Source organism: Lathamus discolor, chromosome Z (assembly GCF_037157495.1).
Source record: "Lathamus discolor isolate bLatDis1 chromosome Z, bLatDis1.hap1, whole genome shotgun sequence".
NCBI lineage: Eukaryota > Metazoa > Chordata > Aves > Psittaciformes > Psittacidae > Lathamus > Lathamus discolor.
In genome coordinates this window covers 20,012,635-20,023,022 of record NC_088909.1, presented here as the reverse complement: position 1 = coordinate 20,023,022, position 10,388 = coordinate 20,012,635, and the positions used below count along the sequence as shown (strand labels likewise).

At 42.3% G+C, this 10,388-nt stretch overlaps 1 long non-coding RNA gene across 1 annotated transcript in view; it reads left to right on the top strand.

Annotated features, from left to right (window-relative positions):
• Positions 1 to 5,991: 5,991 nt before the first annotated feature.
• The window catches only part of LOC136005695 (uncharacterized), a 33,197-nt gene continuing 28,800 nt past the window's right edge, over positions 5,992 to 10,388 (top strand). Inside the window, exons 1-2 of the long non-coding RNA XR_010608839.1 lie at positions 5,992 to 6,357; positions 7,374 to 7,495. This is a non-coding gene — a long non-coding RNA (uncharacterized LOC136005695). The remainder of the gene's footprint in view (positions 6,358 to 7,373; positions 7,496 to 10,388) is intronic.

Below are 10,388 nucleotides of genomic sequence, written 5' to 3'. Positions count from 1 at the left end.
TGCACAAAAAGAAATCCTGGGTCAAGCTACGTATGTGTACTAGTGCAGTTAATAGGGAGAAGGAGACAGTTTAGCTGCTTGCAGACTTGTGTCAGTTATGGCTAGCATTAAACTGAAATGGTCAGTGAATTAAAGTATGATGCACTAATGTTCTTGTGTAGTCTGAGTTCCTTAATTTCTGAAGAGACATTTGCCAAACAGTGACCAAAGTCAGGAAAGGTGTAACTAGAAATTAAAAGATGTACAAATTCAGGTTAATTGGAATTGACAAACTGATGGTTGTCTGGCCAGAAACAAAAGAAAAAGCCATAGTGTACAAAAATGTACACATTTTAGAAGATACGTAATATGCATTATCTGATCAAAAACGTGGACTTACACTCTTTCCACTAGAGGCCTAAATAATACCTGCTAGTTAGCTGAGTTGTATGCTTTCTGCAGTAGCACATGTCTGCAGCTGAGTTTTACTTAGTTGTATTCCAGATCATGTTGGGAGAAGTTGTAATGTGTGACAATGTGTGTGCAATTAATTCTGCTTTAGATGAACAATCGGTGGATCTGTTTTGTATGTGTGACCTATTAAGAGAAATAGAAAATCATTGTATTGGCTGTCCAAAATTATGTCAGCCAGCCACAGGCATAGCTGTGCTTACCAAAGCTACTCCTGTTTCCTATGAGCAGCAACTTAAGCAAAGTGAGAGGAATGCCATAAAGAAGCCATGAGGGAGCAGGAGCTTACTCTGCTTTGCTTTTCTGGTCACCATGGTACATAATTCTGGTGAGTAGGAATTTTTCCTTTTTCTCTTCCTAAGCGTGTGATCACATTTACAGACCTGGAAGCCATTTGAAATATTCCTAAATTTCTCAGAACTGTTTTTCTGATGAAGGTCTTCACACTTAATAGATGTAAGGAAGCAATGAAATACATGACTAATGTTTTTCACTGGAACAGGAACCCTGCAGCTCCTATTGAGACCTGTGGATTTCACTTTTCAAAACTACTTTTAAGATGCTTAACATCAGACTCTTGTTTCTTACAAACTTTGCTGGAATATGTAGGTTACTGTTCATTATACAATTGTTTCTAATTTTGCTACCCTGCATCTAGTCCACAGAACGTATGGTGCCACAGATCTGTTTGTTATATGTTGGGAACATAAGCTGTGCAGTTGTAAAGGGAACAATAATATGGACAAGCCTTTTAAGGGGAAACGGCTTTTTTAATTTAATTTATAAATTAAAAAAAAGGCAGAGAGTTGTACAAGTGTGAATGTTGTAAGGCTTGCACTGTATAAATTCTCTTCTGGAAGAGATAACACAGCAGAAAAACCACAGGTGCTGCCTCCTGTGTTTGCTCGTGGTCTGAAACAGAAGGCATGAGCTGCTGTTCTTGTTCTGCAGTATTCAGAAGCTATTTTTCAGGAATAGCTTCTGAAGGTGCTTTGCATATGACTGCACAAATGATTCTGAACCTAACAGAAGCATACAGTGTTCCAAAGGTAACACAGAACTAACAGACATCAATATATTAGAATTATGGTGTTTGAAAAATAAAGAACAAAACCACAACTGAATTTACAGTATTTTAATGTCTACTGTTAACTTTCTTAAAGATTACTGTGTATGTATGGGCCTGAATTGTGCTTCCTAGTTAAAGACACTTAATTGCTAAAATGCCAAGGAGAAGAATCTGAAATTGATGGGAATTTGTATTTTGTTATCAGCGTTATGTATGTTGAAGATGTGTGGGTACTGCAGTAGAAACTAGGCATGGTAATGGAGAGGTATCCTTTCTAAACAGTCTTGGTATTGTGAGAGTTGAGACTACTGAGATTCTCAGAGGTGGGTGTAGTGAAAATGAAGGGCATAAGCTAAATGTAGTAGCTAGCACAGCTGCAGAACTGTGCTTCCGGAACTGAACTGTGGCAATTAATATGGATCATACTATCTGCATGTGAGGAAAAACATCTTAAATTTCAATATACCTAGAGTGCAAGTTGTATTGCTGTTCCAAAAAAAAAAAAAAAAAACAAAAGCTGAAAACCTGTAAAACTTGAGTGTATTTTAGCACCCGTGGGGCTCCTCACAGGAGCAAAATCTGACAGATGTGCTAAAGAAACCTTGTGTGTTTAATTCACTGTGTGATCAACATTACTAATCCTTGCTGGTTATACTTAGGCATTTTAACAGGCACTGAAACTGCTTGGAGGATTTGGTTAAAACACGCTGGAAGCTGTTACATTGGAAGAAACCTTTTCCCATATGTATGGGTTGAATGTTTTCATAAAGGTCACACCACTCATTAAATTCTGGTTCATACAAAACATAGCTGTGTTGATACAAATCTGGGTGAATTGGGGAAAGATTAGTTCACATGTGATTACTCTGCTCTTGTGAGACCTCACCTGGAGTATTGTGTGCAGTTCTGGTGTCCTCAACATAAAAAGGACATGGAACTGTTGGAACAAGTCCAGAGGAGGCCACGAGGATGATCAGGGGACTGGAGCACCTCCTGTATGAAGACAGGCTGAGGAAGTTGGGGCTGTTCAGCCTGGAGAAGAGAAGGCTGCGTGGGGACCTAATAGCCTTCCAGTATCTGAAGGGGGCCTATAGGGATGCTGGGGAGGGACTCTTCATCAGGGACTGTAGTGACAGCACAAGGGGTAATGGGTTAAAACTTAAACAGGGGAAGTTTAGATTGGATATAAGGAGGAAATTCTTTCCTGTTAGGGTGGTGAGACACTGGAATGGGTTGCCCAGGGAGGTTGTGAGTGCTCCATCCCTGGCAGTGTTCAAGGCCAGGCTGGACAAAGCCTTGTGTGGGATGGTTTAGTGTGAGGTGTCCCTGTCCATGGCAGGGTTGTTGGAACTAGATGATCTTGAGGTCCTTTCCAACCCTAACTATTCTATGATTCTATGATTCTGTGATTAGGAGTATTTAGTATATGTATCAAATCTTACTTAGCTACTGTAAATTCTTCACAGACTTAAAACCCTAATGTGATCCGTAAATTGTGTGGAAAACAGCTGTTTATAGGGAGATAGCAGCCATTTGGGAAACATGTATGCAAAACCAAACCAGAACAAGTACTTCTATCTCTGTCCTCTTCCACAGGGCATTTTACTGCCAGCACACACATGGGGGAGGAAAGCCACTTAATCAGAAAAGCACATCTGCCCAGTAGCATCATTCAGCCTCCTGTTTATTCCCAAACCTGACAGAAGCATTGCAATGATGTGCTGACTTGGAAGAGCTTCTGGCTACTGGGATCTTAATAAGCAGAGCCAGAGTCCTATTTTCTCTTGGAAGGAACCTACCCCGTGTAATCACCACAGGCAGTTGTGTTTTTTTTTAAATGGCAACAGCTTTGATCCTGACTGGGCCTACAGGCATAGCATATGTTTTAATAGAAACAGGATCCCCTGTCACCACTGAACCAACAGTATTACAGTTCATATGTTGCCTGAGAGCCAGTGTGCCACTGGCAGATTTTTTTTTATGTGGCACAAGAGATGCTTGCACTAAAGATGCAGGTTTTATTCAGGTATTAAAATAATCACAAACCACCATGTTTTGCCATTCACATTTAATTCCCTATTGTAGTTTTGCTGCAAAAATAACTTTTCTGTAGCTCTGAATTGTAATGGAAGTTTTACTCATATTTGGTAGTTATCACAGCTGAAATCCACGAGAGGGTGCTGAGAATCCACTTACACATTTCTAGCATGTTTTCAAATTGCGTTTACTTCTAATAAGGAAAAGTGCACTGATTGCAGTGCAGCTGTCTTGTGCAAATAAAAAGCTTGTGATGTTATGTACACATGTGCACTGAAGTGGAAAACTAGTACAAAAAGTGACAACTCTAGTAAGGCTAATAGACTTGACTTGACAAGGACTTGACTGACCATAAAAAGCAGGCAGGCAACAAAGTGTCTCATGCTGAATACAGAAAATGAATAATACTCTTGGGACAGTGACATTGTCATGGTCCTAATGAAGGACAAGTCTTGCATTTTAAAAGGTTTGAGTCATGACAGCTGACTGTTACTTGTAGAACTGATAGCTTTTGTCCAAAGGCTGGGCAATTCAAAGACTGAGATCCTGGAGCTTGCTTTTCTCCTCCAATTAGTCCCTTTGAAAACTGCTTTGTGTTGGCTTCCTGCATTTAACAAGATAGAGGATGCAGTTCAAAACTAATTCATTTAGTCACTCATCTTTTGTATTCTGTGTGTAGTTACAGCTGGTTGTTAGGAGGGGAAGAGACTATTACAGTTTCTTAGTGTTAAGATTTTTCCAGTGACGATTATGAGCTGAATACAATGGGTGCTTGTGTTGTCAGTCTTATTGAGTCCAATGGCATTGCAAAATGTTAATTTGGCTTGGTACTTAATAATTAATAGTTTTAAAACTTCGTATTTCCAAGTGTTTACTGCAGATTAACGATTAAGAAGCTTCTCAGAGGTGTGTCATGTTATCCCCATTTTTCAGATGAGAAAAAACTAAGTGTGCTGTGTGGGTATTAAAGCGTTTCATCTGCCCCAGGCTCACTATAAGATTAGGGCCTGAGCTAAAAATGACTTGCTTAAGGCCATGCAGAATAAACTAATCCCCTGGCTCCCTTGCTCTGCTTTAATCATTTGTTTTCTTAGTGCAGTGTGATTTCACATACAGCCTTATGAGGTTTGACCGAGATACAGCAGATAAAGGCTCAAAGACAGCAAATCCTTGGATAACTCAGTAATTAAAACCATGGGGTTTTTAACATATCTAAAAATAAATAATATATATTATATAGATGTAAAATGATATATATAGAAAATACATAGTTTTTTAATATATATAGTTAGGCTATAGGGCTTTGGTTTTATTTTGAAAGGCTGTTGTGAAGATGACCCACATTTTCCCCCCCCAGCAGGATTCTGTCTAAGATTTGAGAGCCCTGAAGATGCCTCTTCTGCAGACACCGATTATCTTCCTCTAAGCGAAAGGAAAGACCTGCAGTCACATGTCTGCCGGTGCTTTTGTCTGTCAGTGGTGTGGGCACAGTCCCAGGGTATCTTAGCTCCTGAGTTAGAGACAGGAGACTGGCCACATAACCTGTGCTGCTTCCTCCGGGTGTTGCTGAAGGGCAGCTGTGTGATACACTGTTTGTTGTGGGTTTGGTCTCTCACTCCTGTTACTTTCCTTAGCCTCTGCTCTTCCTTGCCTTGGATCACTCAGTGTTGCACTCATGCTGTTGGAGAAAGCGTGGGTGCTGCAGCTTACTGCTTCTCAAGTTCTCCTCCTTCTCAGTGCTGATGGATCTGGCTGTATCTGTACATCCATAAAGTGCCTGCTTTATGCTAGAGTATCCAAGAAACCAGTTGTTCACAACCCTGAGAGCAAATAAACCAGGCCCCGGCAACAAAACAGGTGGGAGGGAGAGTCACTCTATGCTGCAGCACTTGAAAATGTCATCCTCCTCCTCGACTGCCGTGTTTCTAGGAATGGTTGAAGTGACCGTACTGTGTGTCTACATACATCATCTCACGCATACCTCAAGGACAGCTGCAAAAGCGTTTGTAATGAAGGGCTGGTGATCGCGTCCCTCACTTGAGGTGGAAAAGGCCTGAATTCATCAGTACTCAACAGACTGCCCTGGGCCGTTCCCCGCTGCACGCGCTGAGGAGCTCAGCTAGGCGGCCGTTGGCCCGCAGTGCATCGACTCCCGCAGCACTTCCTTGCCCTGGGGCCCCCGGTCCCTGAGCCAGCTCGGCCACCGCTGCCACCGCCCCGCTCCCGGGAGCGCAGGCTCCGCTCCTGATTGGCCGAGCCCTCTCCTCAGGCGGCGGGGAGCCATTTTGTTCTTCTGCCGCCTGAGGAGAAGGGATGGTGGGGGGGGGGGGTAGGCATGTTCTCGTCCCTAGCGGCACTGCCGCGGCAAAGTAGGTGGGGAGGGAGCCCTGGCTGGCGCTCCCGTCGGAGAAACGCCGCTGCAAGCCGGGCGGGGAGGCACGGTGCTGCTGCGGGGAGCCGGGCTGTTCTTGGGGGGCAGTTCTGGGCGTCAAGCGCTCCAGCGGTTCCAGTCATACCGCGGCCGCTGTCGTGATACGAGCCGGGTGGGCCCTCACCGGTCTTGCTGCGGTGGCCTTAACTGCGGGGCCCTGGCTGCGGGTCTGTGCCTGCTAGCAAGCCTGGTTGTTTTAAATGTAAAATTGTGTCAGTAGCTGTTTCCAGCTCACTAGTTTACATGAGGGAGGAAACTTTGGTGTAGAGGCCTGTTCTGTTCTAGAACTTCTGGACTTTTATGAACAAAAGTTCTTGTGTTGAGTGTGTCTCTGTGACTTCAAGACTGTGGAAACCAAGCACACACATAGGTAATGGACTGGTATGAAAAGAATATTTGTACCACATAATTTTGCTTGCTAATTTGCCATGTGTGTATCCTGGAGTGATGGGACATTGTACCAAGTGGTGATTAAGCTTAGGTCCAAGGCAGGGGCTGTAGTGTTGAATATTCGTGCCCTTTTGTTGTGAAAGAACAGTAGCATTTAGGGTCTCATCACCTCAGCTGATGTGGTGCAAGTGTTGTCCGTACTGCTGCTCATAGCCTGGTGCCTGTGAGTGGAGCCTCTGTCCTTGGGGCCTTTTAGTGGAAAACTAAAAAAATGTTTTAAATGCACCTGGCCTTTTTCTTTAGAGGGATAAAACAAAAGGCTTAATTTGTTTGGTTTGGTATCACTGAACTCTAGTTGCTTTTGTGTATAAAATGCTTTAAACATAGGGGGTTTTTTTAAGAGATGGCTTTAAGAATAGTAAGTCTAAAGAGCTGTTTTTCAAGCCATGCTGACTGACAAAGCAAATGGTATGAAAGGGTTTTTGGTGGATTCTGCTTCCCTTTTAGATACCTTTTTGTGTTACAGCTAGTGTTTATATCATAGATTTGTTTCCCCCAGGGGGGAAGAAGGGAGAGGGCAGTGAGTTGAAAGTTGCAGAGCCTAGTTTTGGGTTAAATTTAGTGTTAATTCTTTTGTAATCTACATATGCAAGGCTGAAAACTCAGGGGGAGGGCTCCTTATGCTAAAGTCTGGGCAGCCCTGGTTTGTTTTAAAACACTTTCTCCCTCCACTACAGAAACAAAACGATTGTAGCAGCTTTAACATACTTCTGTGTTAAGTGACACAGATTAGCTCCAGCTGCCTACATATACATTTGTCTCCATTACTGTGTGTTCTTGCCTGGGTGATTAAAATGGTCTTTGGACTCCAAATCTAATAGTTTCATTCTGGTAAGAGAATTTAAGGGATAGTCCATAAAGCAACCCTGTTGACATCGATCCTCATTAAGCCTTGCCATTGTTTTAAATCAGTGGCCATCTCTTTTGTTCCTCCAGCCTCCCTAGCACCCTGTTGACCAGGAAGTCTGTCCTGAGAGCAGAGATTGCAGATGCTACCTGAAAAGTAAGTCGGAAGTCTCCCAGAATTACACAGGGACCTGAACTTCCTTTAGCAAAAGGTGGGTTTGCCTACAAAAATGTATCATCTAACATTTATGCTTCTGGAACTGAAGCATAAAACCAAAACTTTATCTGAAGGCACTGACGAGGCGTGAGGGAAGTGGTAAAATTACAACAAAGTTCTCTTGTGCAACCTTTGTGTCAGTAGAGAGCACTAATCCTGAGTCTTTAGGCATAGCAAGCCAAAGGATAAAGGTCTTGGTGGAGGCAGAAGGTTAATACATATTGGCCTTGTGTTGAAAGCTGTGCTGATATATTGCATTCTGATAGCTTAGTATGTGTTTCTGTTTTGTATGAAACTGTTAGGGAAGTTGCATCTCCTTCATGCATTAAATTATTTTTTTTCCCTTTAGATTTCAGGAGTTTGGATCTCTCTCCCTCCATCCCCCCCCCCTTTATGTTTTTTCATGGTACTGACTAGTGCTCAGCAAAGGCTAGGAGTTCCCTCTGTGTTGCATATCAGAATAAATGAACCATAAGGTCAACTTCCATGTCAGATGTTACATTTTCACCTTTTCTTGTATTATCTTGGCATGTGCATTCCAATATACATAAAAAAAAAAAAAAAAAATCTCCAAAAAGGCAGTAAGGCAGAGAAAAATCAAGGAAAGACTGTCTTCAAATTTCATAGAATCACAAGACTTTGTTGTAGCAGGGTGCTCTGCTTCACAGGTTTCATGGGTATATACTGGCAAAACATGTAATTTCTGTGTTTTGTGCTTGTCATGGGCCATAAGCATTTCAAGATCAGTCTCTTACTGTATCCCTCTCTGTGCAGTGCCTGCACTGCCAGGCTGTGGGGTTTATTTGGTGTTTATAGGTGATGTGAATGCATCAGCAGGGTGGAGGTATAAGTAGTATATACCTTCCACCTCAGATCATCTAAGTACTTCTTCCTAAACAGCGTTAGTGTCAGGGTTGCTTTGTGAGTTGAACTCCTCTGGTATCTGCTGCAGATACGCTAACATATACATGTAATTGCGGCATGTGCCTTGCTCCACAGTGGCAGTCATCAGGTATCAGCAAGAGTTCTGCGGTAAGGACGTGACATAGACCTTTCAGTTGTTGTTTAGTGCATTCTCTTTCTTCAAAGTCTCCCTTGTTGGCAGAGCTTGTCCCCATGTGGAATGCTGTAATTCGTCACAGTGCCAGTCAGCCAGGCTGTATAGTCTGCCTGAAAAAATAAAGGTATTTTCTCACAGGAGATCATTTATCTGTTCAGATTGATGCAATGTCTTCTATCCACTCCCAGCTTCCTGCTGCTTTCTTGGATGCTGCCACCTGTATCCCTTTGCTTCTGAGCAGAATATTCCACTTGTGTGTCTGACTCTAGCTGGGAGCTAAATACACGGCTCCATTGTTTACTTCCCCATAAATCTGGGACTCTTTTGAGACAGTCTGTATTTGCATTCCCTGGGTTGTCTAGGCAACAGCTAATCAAATAATTACATTTGAAGTAAGATTTAATAAAAAAGCATCTCTAAAACTAAAGGCAAGGTGTAGTTATACTTGTCACCAACAAAACTAGTCAGCAGTGTACATGCTGTGGAATGTTTATATAAGGGCCATTTCATCTTTCTTAATGTTCTTACCATTTTTTAATTGCAGTTTACTTCTTTTTTTTTCCTTTTTTTGATGCTCTTGTGCCTTTATAGTATGTCTGCAGATTGAGTAGCTCCTCCTTCCATTTTTTTTATTTTTCATTTCCCTTTGCCCCGCATGCTTTAAGTAAGTAACCCAGAACCGTGACAGGGAGCTATTCATAGCTAGTTTCTGCTAGTAAGTGCCAGCCCTGTCCATGTTTAAGAAGTTAATAGAAATATCAGTTATTTTTTTAAGGAAGAAACTGAATGTCCCAAACAGGTAGTTACTTGTGCTTGTAAATAATAATTAACCAGAAACAGAAGAATTCTGTACTTTACCCTCAAACCAAGCGCAGAACTGAGTGGGACCTTCTGGGTTGCTCTGTATAGTCTCTTCCTGTAGTAAGTAGGGCTCACACATACAATCTCTCTGTAAAAATACATCAAACTCTGTTCTAAAAGCAGTGGATTTTCAGAGAGGAATTTTTGTTTGTGTTACATTCCATTGTGGTCAGTTGGAAGCTGGTTTTGAACTCGTCTGGTCTTGTGGTCAGAAACCTTCTAATTGTCAGTCCCTGGGAAGGCAGGCCTGGACAAGGACCTTTTACACTGAGTTTGGAACCACTGCCCAGCACTTAACCAGACTCAGTGATTTTTTCTGTCAGGGTATAATAAGTGCCACATTTACGGCTTCTAAGTTGCTCTGACATTGGAACATGTAGCTGCAGAGTGGTGAGGCAGAGTTTTTTGCAGTGAGGTGGAAGGACACTCAAGGTCAGCTGTGGGCAAGAGGGGTCTCACCAGGGTAAGCACACTAGATCAAAAATGGCACAGAGTTCCAGGAACACCAGTCTATTAATGAAGTAGCTACAGTGTGAAGTCCTCCATATGTGCATATTGTGGGATAAAAGACATGTTTTGTTTCAAGTCTGAGTTTGCTGTGGTTATGAATAGCTTTCTCAGCAAATGTGGAAAAGATAAATTATATGTAACCAAGGAGTAACAGAAAATAGTGTTTAAATACCTGTTTCCTAACAGTCTTATTTTGGAGCTGAGGTAATGGACCAGGCTGCGTGATGAGAAATAGTTTGTCTTGTGTGATACACCTCTCATTAGAAGTATATTTAGCATAGTGCTTGGCACCAGGCTAGGCCCGGGATATTTTTTCAGTTGATGTCTTGCAGACGTTGTAACTGCCTTTTGTTCCTTGATATCCTGAAGGTCCTTTTGAAGCAATATAAAACATGCAGTGTTGCCTTTGCTGAAGCTGGTGATGGCAGTTGACTTCAGGTGAAGTTTTTAATTGTAG